This window comes from Lissotriton helveticus, chromosome 1_1 (genome assembly GCF_964261635.1).
Source record: "Lissotriton helveticus chromosome 1_1, aLisHel1.1, whole genome shotgun sequence".
Taxonomy (NCBI): domain Eukaryota; kingdom Metazoa; phylum Chordata; class Amphibia; order Caudata; family Salamandridae; genus Lissotriton; species Lissotriton helveticus.
This window is the reverse complement of record NC_136057.1, coordinates 476649660-476663231: the sequence shown is the minus strand read 5'-3', so window position 1 is coordinate 476663231 and position 13572 is coordinate 476649660. Positions and strand designations below refer to the sequence as shown.

General features: G+C 48.5%; 1 protein-coding gene across 10 annotated transcripts in view; it reads right to left on the bottom strand.

The window, feature by feature from the left end:
• The window catches only part of CNOT2 (CCR4-NOT transcription complex subunit 2), a 427872-nt gene that overhangs the window by 236046 nt on the left and 178254 nt on the right, over positions 1 to 13572 (bottom strand). The gene's annotated exons all lie outside the window — the stretch shown is intronic.

Below are 13572 nucleotides of genomic sequence, written 5' to 3'. Positions count from 1 at the left end.
GTATTAAACATTACCCCACACGTCAAAAAAGCCAAAGAAGACCTCAGGTGCTGGCAAACCCTACCACTCAGCCCACTCGGGAGAGTGGCTCTGTTTAAAATTTATTTATTTATTTATTTATTTATTTGAAGCTTGTAGAGCGCACAGCTACCTCCGGCGGAGGTGTCCCGGCGCTAGATTACAAGATTATCCCCTTAGAGAATAAACCAGACACATATCCCACAAAAGGACTAAGAAAGTACAATCGTCAGATAATACCAAACCCTAACACTTGGTGAACAACCAGGTCTTGAGATTGCGACGAAAGGCAGGCTCAGATTCGCAAAACCTGAGATCAAGTGGGAGGCTATTCCAGAGCTTGGCGGCAGTGACGGTGAAAGATCTGCCGCCACTTCGAGAAAGCCTGAATCTAGGTACCATCAGTAACCGAAGGCTGTTAGATCTTAGATGCCTAACTGAAGCAGAGATTTTGAGACGTTTTCTCAGATAGGACGGGCCAGTCCCATGAATAGCACGAAATGCCAGGATCAGAATTTTAAAATCGATGCGTCGTGAAATAGGGAGCCAGTGAAGCTCCTCTCGGTAGGCTCTGACTGAAGTGCGGGCGGGGATATTACCAATGAGCCGGGCTGCCGAGTTTTGAACTATTTGCAGACGATCGATCAGGTAAAGGGGGGCACCTGCATATAGACTATTAGCATAGTCCAGGTGGGTGGTAATAAGTGCCTGGACCACAGTTCTGCGTGAAGATTGGGGAAGGAAGGGGAAGATTTTCCTAATCATACGCAATTTGGAAAAACAGGCCCCTACCACTTTATTGACTTGGGCACTTCCAGACAGAGAATTGTCAAAAATGAAGCCCAAATTACGAGCTGCTTGAGCAGGGGTGGGTGGGGGATTCAAGATGGTAGGCCACCAAAGGTTTGCAGGGGGGGGGGATTTTTTGCTGAAAAAAAGGACCTCCGTTTTATCGGTGTTGAGGGCAAGATGGTTGGCTGACATCCATGTGCAGATGTTGCCAAGGCAGTTTCTAAAGTTGGAAAAAAGGGAGTCAGAGTGGTCTCGAAATGAAAAGATAAGCTGAGTATCATCAGCATAAGAGACCACCCTGACACCCCAAGACTCAACTACCTTGGCCAATGGAGCCACATAGGCATTAAATAATAGAGGGCTTAAAGCAGAGCCCTGGGGCACTCCGCACAGAAGGGGTTTGTCCTCGGATTCAAAAGGGTGCAACGTGACCCTTTGAGAACGGCTAGACAGAAAAGAAGTGATCCATGATCCTATCCTGCTTCTTATACGTAATCCAAAAAATCCCCTTCCACTTTCCACGCAGTTGGTTTAGAGAGCTGGATGGCATGGCCACAAGGTTTCTGTGGGGAGGAGCAAGACCACTTACGCTCTTGTCTGATGCCGGATACCACCCTTCGACAGAGGTATGGGCATGACTGATCTTCACCTATACTACATAGCCAGGAGGAGGAGGACTGGCGCGACGCCCTCATGGCCCCCAAGATTATCACAACGTCAGCAAGACTCCGTCTAATCCAATTATACTACCTCCATACAGCCTATCTTACCCCAGATCGCCTTTATAGGGCGGGCCTGCGCCCCTCTTCAAACAGTACGCGCTGCGGGCAGGGCCCGGCAGACCTTTATCATATGGTCTGGTCCTGCCCCCACCTAGCCCCATACTGGGAAGCAATAGAGTCTGAACTTACACATGCCCTGGGTTGGCAGGTACCCATGACCCCCTGCACCTCATCCTGGGAGTAACGGAAGGCCAGAAGGGTGCTGAGCAGACAAACTGTTTCTTGGGACGGCCACCGTAGTAGCTAAGCGCAATATCGCCGCGACATGGGCACAACCTGCACCTCCAAATATATCGACATGACGTTGAGGTGTAGATTGGTGTGCTACGCAGGAGAAACCCTTATTTGAGGCCCAAGGATGCCCAACCAAGCTTCCGTACTCTCTTAAAAACTTTGCTCTTTCAAGCGGCTTATGATTAATCCCCCTTTCCTGGATCTCCGCAATCTTTATCAAGAGCGCCAAGAAACCGATGGTGATAGTGCGCTGTATAAATATTTTTAATAATAATACGCAGGAGAAACCCTTATTTGAGGCCCAAGGATGCCCAACCAAACATACAAATATCTGGGGCAAATGGATGAACCAATTAGAATGAATACGTTTGTTATTTTACCTATGTATAATACTGCATTTTTTACGCAATGTGGATGGGGATCGAGAAGCATATATGTACACAATCCATGTAGACCCACTCTGATATGCTAAAGACTTGGGGTAGAACGTGCTGCAATGATGTTTCTTTGAGTTGTTTTTGTTCTTCTAAAAATCAATAAAGTTGATTATCAAAAAAAAGGAATATGCTACTTCCCAGTATGCATCTGTTCTTGGCATTTAGGGCTGCTGATATTCATATCTTATGCATAGATCGCCGCCTAATGTTGGGTCCGGATGATTGCACATTGTTGTCCTGGAAGAGTCTTCGAAGTATCACGAGATAGGTGGCTCCTCCCCTGGACTACAGTGCGCATGGGCATCCTCTCCATCCTCAGATTGTTTTTCGCCATTGTGGCAGGGATGGAGTATGATACAGTAAGTGATGTCCATGCTAGAGATTAATACTGAGTGCTACAGCTGTGACAGGCACCGGGGAGGAGGGAGGGCGATGTGAATATCAGCAGCCCTACATGCCAAGAACAGATGCATACTGGTAAGTAGCATATTCCGTTCGAGGCATGTGGGCTGCTGAATTCACATCTTATGCATAGAATATATAGCAGTTTCCTCCTAGCGGTGGTTGCCCGTGCCAGCTGCAGCAGTCTGAAAAAGAGTTTTGAGTACAGCCTGCCCTACAGCTGCTTGCTGTTTGGAGTGTACATCTACGCAGTAGTGTTTGGTAAATGTATGTATGGTAGTCCATGTGGCTGCCTTACATATGTCTTTTAGAGGAATGTTTCCTAGGAAAGCCGAGGATGCCCCTAACTTGCGTGTTGAATGCGCTCTTGGGGGAACTGTTAATGTGCGTTTAGCTTTTTGATAACAGATTTGAATGCACTTAACAATCCATCCGGCTATACCTGCTTTGGAAATTGGGTTGCCTTTGTGCTGTGGTGAGAAGGCAACAAACAGTTGCTTAGTCTTTCTGAAATGTTTTGTTCTGTCTATATAGTACAGGAGAGCTCCTTTAACGTCTAGGGTATGTAGAGCTCTTTCTGCCACGGAATCTGGATTAGGGAAGAATACTGGCAGTTCGATAGCTTGATTGATGTGAAACTGGGACACCACCTTTGGCATAAATTTAGGGTTAGTTCGCAGCACTACCCTATTAGCGTGAATTTGTATGAAGGGCTCCTGAATAGTTAGGGCTTGCAGCTCACTAACTCTTCTGAGTGATGTAATAGCCACCAGAAAAGCCACTTTCCACGTTAGGAATTGTATCTCACAGGAATGTAGAGGTTCAAAAGGTGGTCCCATTAGTCTGGTTAGAACCACGTTGAGGTTCCAGACAGGTGAAGGTGGGTGTCTTGGAGGAATGATTCGTTGGAGTCCCTCTAGGAAAGCTTTAATAGCAGGCACTCTGAAGAGTGAAAGGTGCTGCCTGTTCTGAAGATAAGCTGCCACTGCAGCTAAATGTATTCATATGGAACTGTAAGCCAGATTGCATCTGTGTAAATGTAAGAGGTAACATATGATGTTTTGAGTAGATGCATCTAGCGGATTTATGTCATTATTGTTACAATAGATGACAAATCGTTTCCACTTTGCCGCATAGCATGCCCTGGTGGTAGGCCTCCTTGCCTCCTTGATAATATTCATACAGTCGGGAGGCAAGTTTAGGTAACCAAACTCTATGACCTCAGGAGCCAGATCGCAAGGTTCAACTGTTGCGGATCTGGGTGCTGAATGTCGCCATGGCTCTGCGTTAAAAGACTGGGTGTTAATCGCAGCCTTTGATGAGGAACCACGGAAAGTTCTAGGAACGTGGTGTACCATGGTTGTGGCGCCCGTGTTGGAGCAACTAGGATCAGCGTCATTGAGTGTTGTAGCAGTTTGCGTGCCACTAGTGGTATGAGCGTGGCTGGGGGAAAAGCGTATGCAAACTTGCCTGACCAGTTCATCCATATTGCATTGCCCTGAGACTGCGGATGTGGAAACCTGGCGGCGAAGCTTTGGCATTTTGCGTTTTCCGTTGTGGCGAACAGGTCTATTTCTGGGTGACCCCACCGCTGGAAGTACGGTTGCAGCACTGAGGGATGTATCTCCCACTCGTGCATCTGGTGGCTGTGCCTGCTGAGCAGGTCCGCCATCTGGTTGTCCTTGCCTGGGAGATGTTCTGCCATGATCAATCAATCAATCAGGAGTTTGTTAAAGCGCGACTACTCACCCGTAAGGGTCTCAAGGCGCTAGGGGTGGGGGGGGTTGGGGGGGTGCAGGTTCCATTCCATCAAGGAGGGGGTCTGTCGAAGAGCCATGTTTTGAGGTTTCTTGTGAAGATGGGGAACGATGTTGTCTGTCTGAGGTGGAGCGGAAGGGCGTTCCATGCTTTGGCCGCGAGGAAGGAGAAGGAGCGGCCTCCCGATCTGGTCTTTCTGGTGCGGGGGACCACAGCGTAGGAAAGCTGGGCTGATCGTAGGGTCCTTTGGGGTGCGTGGAATTTGAGTCGGCTGTTCAGGTATGCTGGTCCGGTGCCGTGGAGGGCCTTGTGTGCGTGGGTGAGCATCTTAAAGGTGATTCTCGCCTCGACGGGGAGCCAGTGGAGTGTGCGCAGGTGCTGGGAGATGTGGCAGTGTTTTGGCAGGTTGAGGACCAGTCTTGCGGCGGCGTTCTGGATGTTCTGTAGCTTGCAGATGAGGTTTTTGTTTATTCCGGCGTAGAGTGCATTGCCGTAGTCGAGTCTGCTGGTGACCAGGGCGTGAGTGACTGTCTTTCGTTGTTCGAGGGGGATCCATTTGAAGGTCTTACGAAGGAGGCGGAGGGTGTGGAAGCAGGAGGATGAGACAGAGTTGATCTGGCGGTCCATTTTGAGCTCGGAGTCCAGGATGATTCCCAGGTTGCGTGCGTGGTCTGTGGGGGTTGGAGGGTTTCCGAGGGCGGTGGGCCACCAGGTGTCACTCCAGGCGTCGGGGTTTGGGCCCATGATGAGTACTTCTGTTTTGTTGGTGTTTAGTTGTAGGCAGCTGTTTTTCATCCATTTGGCGACGGCTTCCATGCCTTCTCGAAAGTTGCGTCTGGCGGTGTTGGGCTCGTTGGATAGGGAGAGGATGAGCTGGGTGTCGTCTGCATATGACACGATGTTGAGTCCGTAGGTTCTGACGATGGGGGCAAGTGGAGCCATGTAGATGTTGAAGAGCGTCGGGCTGAGGGAGGAGCCCTGGGGGACTCCGCAGGTGATAGGTGTGGGGTCCGAGAGGAAAGGGGGGAGTCTGACCCGCTGCGTCCTGCTGGAGAGGAAGGAGCAGATCCAGTCGAGGGCCTTGTCCTGGATTCCTGCATCGTAGAGTCTGCGTATTAGGGTGCGGTGGGAGACTGTGTCGAACGCCGCTGATAGGTCGAGGAGGATGAGGGCTACTGTTTCTCCTTTGTCCAGTAAGGTGCGGATGTCGTCTGTTGCGGCGAGGAGGGCGGTTTCCGTACTGTGGTTTTTTCTGAAGCCGGATTGGGAGGAGTCGAGGTTGTTGTGTTCTTCAATGAATGTGGCGAGTTGGCTGTTGATGGCTTTCTCGATGACTTTCGCTGGGAACGAGAGCAGGGAGATGGGTCTGTAGTTTTTGAGGTCGGTGGGGTCCGCTGAGGGTTTCTTTAGGAGGGGGTTGACCTCGGCGTGTTTCCAGTCGTCGGGGAATGAGGCGGTCGCCAGGGAGCGGTTGATGGTTTGGCGGAGGATGGGTGCGATGGTGTTGGCGGCTCTGTTGAAGATGTGGTGGGGGCAGGGGTCCATGGGGGCCCCTGAGTGGATTGACTTCATTATCTTCAGTGTGTCTTCGGTGGTGAGGGGTGTCCAGTCATCAATCGCTGGTTTCCGGGTGTCGGGGGTGGTTGGTGAGGGTTCAGTGTGTTGGTTGTCTTCGTCGAAGTTGTCGGAAGATGTTTCTCTGAATGGCCCACTTCCACATGCTTTGCGCTAGATAGGACAACTGTGGAGAGTGTGTCCCCCCTGCTTCTGTATGTAGTACATGGCAGTCATGTTGTCCGTCCGGATTAACACGACCTTGTTGCACAAATGTACCTTGAACGCCTTCATTGCCATAAAGATTGCCATCAGTTCCAGCAGGTTGATGTGCATCTTCTTTTGCTGTGCCGTCCATAGTCCCTGCACTGCGTAATGTAGGACATGCGCTCCCCATCCCAGGAGAGATGCGTCCGTCGTCAGCACTATTTGTGGTACAGGCTCTTGGAACGGTCGTCCCCTGCAAAGGTTTTGTGGGTTTCACCAATGCAGAGAGTTGTATGCGCGGCGGTTACCAACACTAGGTCTTTCAATTGTCCCTGAGCCTGGTTCCACTGCCGTGCCAAGCACTCCTGAAGCGGACGCATGTGTAGTCTTGCATGAGGGACTATGAAGATGCAGGAGGCCATCATGCCTATCAACTGCATAAACACTCTTGCTGGGAGCGAGTGTTGGGGTCTGAATTTCTGAATGAGTAACAGAATGCTGTTGATTCTTGCTGAGTTTGGCTGCGCCTTTGCCGCCAGAGTGTCTATTGTTGCTCTCAGGTACTGTTGTACATGGGCGGGCTGAAGATGAGACTTTGGGTAGTTTAATGAGAACCCAAGGCTGTGTATGAGGCAAATAGTGCGGGACACGTGGCTGGCACATTGCTGGGCTGACTTTGCTTGGATGAGCCAGTCGTCTAGATAGGGGTAGACGTGAATATGGTTTCTCCGGAGGTGCGCAGCCACTGTCGCTAGGCACTTGGTAAACACCCTGGGGGCTGTTGTTACCCCGAAAGGCAGTACCTTAAACTGGTAGTGCTGATTTTGGATGGTAAACCTGAGATACTTCCTGTGTGCTGGATGTATTGGTATGTGGAAATACGCATCCTTTAGGTCCAGTGGTGCGAGGAAGTCTCCCTGACTGAGTAATGGCAGGACTTGCTGTAAAGTGAGCATGTGAAAGTGTTCTGACAAGATGTATTGGTTTTGGGGCCTGAGGTCTAGTATTGGTCTGAGAGACCCGTCCTTTTTGGGGATTAAGAAGTACAGAGTACACCCCTGTACCCTGTTCCTGTATAGGGACGAGTACTATGGCCCCTTTTTGCAGCATGCTGATAACTTCTTGCTGCAATAAGTTTATGTGCTCTGCGGACATAGGACGGTATCTTGGGGGTATGTTGGGTGGAGTTCAGGTTAGCTCTAGACAATAACCGTACAGAATAAGTTGTCTCACCCACCTGTCTGTGGTAATGCTTTCCTAGACTGGCAGGAACTGTTGTAATCTGCCCCCGACCGGTGTTACATGGTCTGTGGGCAGCGACAAGGCGTCACTGTTTAGTATTGGCGGAGGATCTGGTGTTGTTATTCCCTCGTCCTCTGCCTTTACTGCTGTTGCCACGGTATCCACCTCTGCTTGTTTTATTATAGGTGGATTGCGTGTTCCCTTTATTGTATTGAGTCTGTTGGAATGCCTGGCCTCTTGTAGCTCCTCTGTTATTGGAGCGACGAAAGGAACCTCCTCTGAATTGTTGTGACTGCAAGGCCCCCATAGATTTGGCTGTCTCTGTGTCTTTTTTAATCTTTTCTAAGATTGTGTCCACATCAGGACCAAATAAAAAAATCAGGGTTTACAGGCTGATTTAATAATGTGGTTTGAATCTCCTGTTTGAACCCTGAGATGCGCAACCAAGCATGCCTTCTGAGCATGACACTTGTGTTGATGGCCCTGGCTGCAGTGTCTGCTACATCTAGCGCACATTTAATGGATGTGTTGGATATCAGTTTCCCTTCCTGTATTAGAGTTTCTGCTCCTTCCTTGTAGGCATCAGGCAAATGTTGCAGCAGTTGCTCTAATGTGTCATAATGTGCCCTATCGTTTCTGGCTAATAGGGCCTGTGTGTTGGAAATTCTCCAGATGTTAGCTGCTTGAGCAGCCACCCTTTTTCCAGAAGCTTCTAATACTTTAGACTCTTTGTCTGGAGGGGGAGCATTACCAGTAGTTTGGGAGTTGGCACGTTTACGTGCATTGGATACCACCAAAGAGTCCAACGGCAGCTGTCCCCAAATGTATGTAGGGTCCACAGGCGCCGGTCTGTATTTTCTTTCAATTCTAGGGTTAACAACCCTTGCCCTTGTGGTTTCCTGGTCTCCAGCGTGTTTTAGGACACCCTTTAACATTGGCAATGTCTAAACTGATTTCTCTGAAGTGGAGAAAGTGTCAAACAAGAAATCCTCTTCAATTGGGTCAGCATGCATGTCCACATCATGATTTTGTGCTGCCCTCTCTATTAATGCGTTAAACGCCGCTGTATCCTCTGTTGGCGAAGTTTTTACAGGGTCAGAAGGAGTATCGGGGATAGTTTGTGACTCCCCCTGGTCAATAGGGTCTGTCCAGGTTTGAGTCTGGTCCTCTTGATCATCGCCTGCAGGGTAACTATATCGTTCATCATAGTCATACCCCATATCCTCATTAGAGCGTTTGGGTGAGCCTGCAGAAGTGTCCTGGCCATAGTACCTTAGAGCTTCAAAATGGACAGGCAACGTTGAAGCATCCCTTTTCTTTTTAGTGGGATTTTATATGATTCCAGAGGATTTTCCGACCTGATCTTTCTTTGATAAACCGTAAGTTTGCCTGTGTCGGCGTCGATATGGAGCTTCGACTGATTATCATAGGAGGGCTCCTGGTACAGAACGTCCTCTTCTAGAGGATGACTCCTTTTCCCAAGTGGAACAGCTTTTGTCGGTTCGATCCTTGTCTTCGGATCGATCGCCTTAGGCCGTGCTGTTGGGGGCAGTCCAAATTTTATCGGCGGGTTTTGGCCCGGCGTCGATATTGGACCGACGGACTTCACCTTGTCGTCGTGCTTTTGGCCTTGCGTGGACTTCAGTGTTTGTTGCGTCGGAGGCGCGCTCTTCTTCTTCGTTTCGACTTGCTCCTTAGAGGCGCCTTTGGGTTTCGGCTCGAGGGTTTTGCCGAGCTGTTGTTTTTCGACTCGGTGCCTCGGTTCGAGGGCCTTCCGAGACTAGAGTCCTTTGTTTGTGTCGCTGTCCGTCGACGCCGACCTCGTCGGTTCGACGTACTTGGCTTTAGCGATGGACTTTAGCGCACCAATCTTCGGCTCGACACCCTTTGTGGTCGATCCCGCAGGGTCGTCGACACTTTTCTTCGGCGTCGAAACCGATGTGGTCGCACTCTTCGATCCGAGGACTGTTTTCAGCAGTTTCGGTTTAGTTATTGTCTCGATAGCTTTCGGTTTCGCTTTCTGTAGGGAGACCGATGGCTCGTGTGATATATTCTTAGCCTGGCCGAGACGTGGGGCTATAGAATGTTTGTCAAGATCTTGGCTAAGGCCTTTTGGCGATCACTCGACCTGAGCCTTTAAAAGTTTTTGAGTGTCTTTTTGGGGCCCAGTACCCACTGTTGGGCCTGGTTCATCACTCGAGTCGTCATCGACGGCTCCGATGGGGGACACGTCGTCCGTTACCTCTTCGACGTTTTGTTCTTTATCGACGCGTTCTTCGTCGTCTTCATAGAAGTTGGAGTTGTGCTCCGAACCTGGATCAGACGCCTGTTCCGGATCCTCAGATTCGACGACCTCATCGTCGTCTTCATCGAAGATATTCACCGGGTCGGGCGCTGGCTTGGTCATTGTTTGTCTTGCTGCACGTCGCAGCCTAAGCGTCTTCTTCGACCGGAATCGAGCGCAGGCTAGACAGTTGTCCTCGTTGTGGTCTGGTGATAAGCACTTGTTGCACACCGCTGTACATCGATGTGCGGGTATTTAGAGTTACAAAGGGGGCATCGTTTGAACGGGCTCCGTTCCATCGACGATCGGGCCTTTGGTGTCGAAAAGGCAACACGGCTCTCTTCGACGTCCTGCTTCGAAAAGAACTGGAACAAGAACTCGGCACCGATCGAATTAACAATACCGACGACCCCGAAAGCCTTTTGGCCTTGTAGAAAAGTTTCTGAACTTGAGTAAAGAAAAGTACATCCGAACCCAATGGCTGAAAAAAACAATCTGAGGATGGAGAGGATGCCCATGCGCAATGTAGTCCAGGGGAGGAGCCACCTATCTCGTGATACTTCGAAGACTCTTCCAGGACAACAATGTGCAATCATCCGGACCCAACACTAGGCGGCGATCTATGCATAAGATGTGAATTCAGCAGCCCACATGCCTCAAACATAACAGCTAGTTGCAGTTACTAAAAAAAATAACAGCTGTCTGATGCTTTGTAGTAGTAGTGTTGGAATTTTAAAATGCCAAGGACTCATTTTCTTTCCACCGAAGAACAAAGAGATCTGCAAAACTACACTACTGTGAAGATTTAACATACTTGAATCTGCAATTTGTTGAGAAACCATAACTTTGGGATTTCGGCAATCTTCAGAAGTGTAGCAATATTTGTGGCAGATTTAGGAAGACAAGGAAATCGTTCTAGTTTCCCATCTGTTGTAAGGGTTATGGCAAGCCAGCCAAGGAACTTCCAGGCTTGCTGTATGATTAGGAGAGGATAGTAAACCAAAAGAGAGAGTTTCCTGGCGTTTACTAAAAGTTGTTCATCAGGGTCATTTCTTTGACTGGCCAGAGTTCAAAGGTGTCCCATCAATAGTTTGAACCTGCTCCGGAGGATCCTTATTAACTCTTGGACTACTTCTGTTCCTAACCAGTTCTCATCTAAGTACAAACCACTGGACCCACAATCAAGTAATGTAAGGATTCTTTCTCTCTTACTACCAGAAAGATCCACAAAACTGGTAGAAGAAAGAGTGAGACCAGAGTAGCACTGGACACTCCATCAAAAGGGACTCGAGATACTCCCATCCTATTCCCTTTCATAAAGGACAGGACCGGTCGTTTCCAGAGGGTCTTTGAGGACAGTTCGGACAATCACAGATTAGATACTTAGGAGATCCACAATACATGCATAAGCCATTCTTGCACGCATTTTTCTTGCAGTATTAGAAAGAGGGCCAGAGCCAAGCCTATTTGGATAGGTTCTTCTTTTGAAATAGAGGAAGCCTCTTTGAGGGAGACTTTAGCCTTCTGAATGGAAAGTCAGAATCTTTCAACCATAGGAGAAGGCCAGACCCTTCGTCTTTCAACTCTGCATTCTTGTAAATGATGTTCAATTTGTAGAGCTTGATACTTAAAAGGGGGAAAGGATTATGGCCGAGTTGAATGAACTAAATCATCCTTAACCTTCTTCTTAAGACCTCTGCGGTACAGGGTTTTCAGAATTCGTTCAACCCAAAAAGTTTCAGCTGACTGAAACGGGTTATATAACATGTCTTAGCTTTCCTGTTGGATCTTACGGACAGTTTCCATAGCTGAAAATTGAAGATAAGGTCTTTCAAACATTTGTTCAAGGCATAAATAGGGGGGAAGCACAGTGCCTCACATCCCAGGACACAGTTCGCCACAATACAGTATGGTAAATGCAGTGCATGCTAACACTTCCTTCAGTAACAGTTCTAAGTTTTTTTGCATTATTTTGGGGGTGCTGGAAATGCTGCCCAAGTGCATCAGCCAGAGTTTATCAACTCATTAGCTCAAAGAGGCCTTCTCAAACAAAAAGAGGACAGCACTGGTTGCACCAACAAGGGTGAAAAAGTAAAAAGACAGCTACTGAAGTAAGTGTGATCATGCACTGCATTTACCATGATGCATTGGGGTGAACGTAGTGCCAGGATTTAAGGCAGTGTGCTCCCACCCTCTTTAGTTATTTAAAGGCAGTGAGTAAAGATGCATAATTAGAAAGAGTGGAAGCTTCTGCAGCCACTAAAGGGGTCACTCAGGCTAAAGCTGGAAGGTAAGGCACTGATTAAATACCTAACCTTAGGTCGATCTTGCAAGAACTGAGCAGGATGGAAGGCAAAGAAAACGGTCAAGCAGTCAATGAGTTCCTTTAATTTATCTGGATCTCTGGAGAAGCATGTAGTGGTTGGACGTCTAGTGGAGAGTCTTTGGCTGTGGCTTGGACCAAAAACCCAGATCTTCACACTTCCTGCCTGCCAGTGATATGGGCGAACTCTTCCAGTAGCCATTTTGCTGCCGACATCTGGTAGCGCTTAAGGAGAAAGTGTCTTCTGGAAAAGGACTGTTATGAAGAAAAAAGCTCAAAGGCAAAAGATCCTCGAAGATGACTTCAAGGCACCAAGGATTGACTTAGGATCAGGGATCAAGAAAACCGAGGCAGAAGAAACACAAAACAAAACCAGAACAATACAGGAGAACCAGCGGGGTTGGAAAAAACAGTATAGGCAGAACAGATGAGTCCCAGAAAATTGCAAAAGACAGACTAGAGTGGTGTAACAACACCACAGGAAACCTGCAAGCATTGCCATGCAAGGAGTGAACAGACCTATATCCTTATATAGGCCACGAAACCGGAAATTACCTTAATGATGCTCAGCCCGCCTTGTTGGATTGGGAAGCTCCCAGACTTTAATGATGAGGCAGGTATCTTCAATTGTACAGTATATACTATCCAAGAGTCCTTCACCACAGGACTCTGAGAAAGAGAAACCGCTAAACTATAGAGATGTCGAGGACCTCTCCCATGCGGACTTCCTCAGGGGAAAGAATGATGGCAGATGAGGCTACTCCGGCTGGCTGCCTCGAGGTAAGTTGAGGAAGGGATCACAGCATCCCTCATGGAACTCCACACTATAGAAAGACTGCATGTCCCGCTGGTCAGACATCGGCTGTGGTGCTGGCTTCAGGACAGACGCTGGCAGCAGCTCCACATTTCAAACATTCGTTTGCTAAAAATCTCAATCTGCTTAGACTCACCATCACGGGAAGTGGTAGGAAGAGCGTTCAGGTTGATCCTGCTGATAAACACTTGAACCACCAGACTCTTTGGAGTGGGATACTGTGTGAGAAAGGTAGGTTCACCAGGAGCAGGAAAATGGTGACTTCATTGGCCCCTAACACAGCCTGGGCAAGGGACCCCAATACGGTATCAGTAAGTTTCTCGTTGAAGGATAGGATTAGCTCAGCGGGAGTCAAGACGGGTTGCAAAACGTCAGTTAAAATATTCGTTTTTACTTCTGTGGTTGGCAATTGTAAGTCTAATATATCAGCTGCCCTTCGCAAAACAACACCAAACGAGGCACTTTACTCCGTAGTAGGACTCGGGGAAAACACAAGGTCATTACCAGGGGGAATGTCGAGCGCATTGGCATCCTAGAGTTCTTCATACCAGTCGTCTTCATTATACTGGGAATATAATGAGCCTCTTCATCATAACTGTCATTGTCAGAATCCGTACCAAATAAGTTCTGTAATGTCTGGGTCTTAATATAAGGTAAGTGCAAGATATCAGAGTCAAAGGAATTGCCAAACGTTGCAAGCCGGTCGTCGATGAGCAAGACTGTGG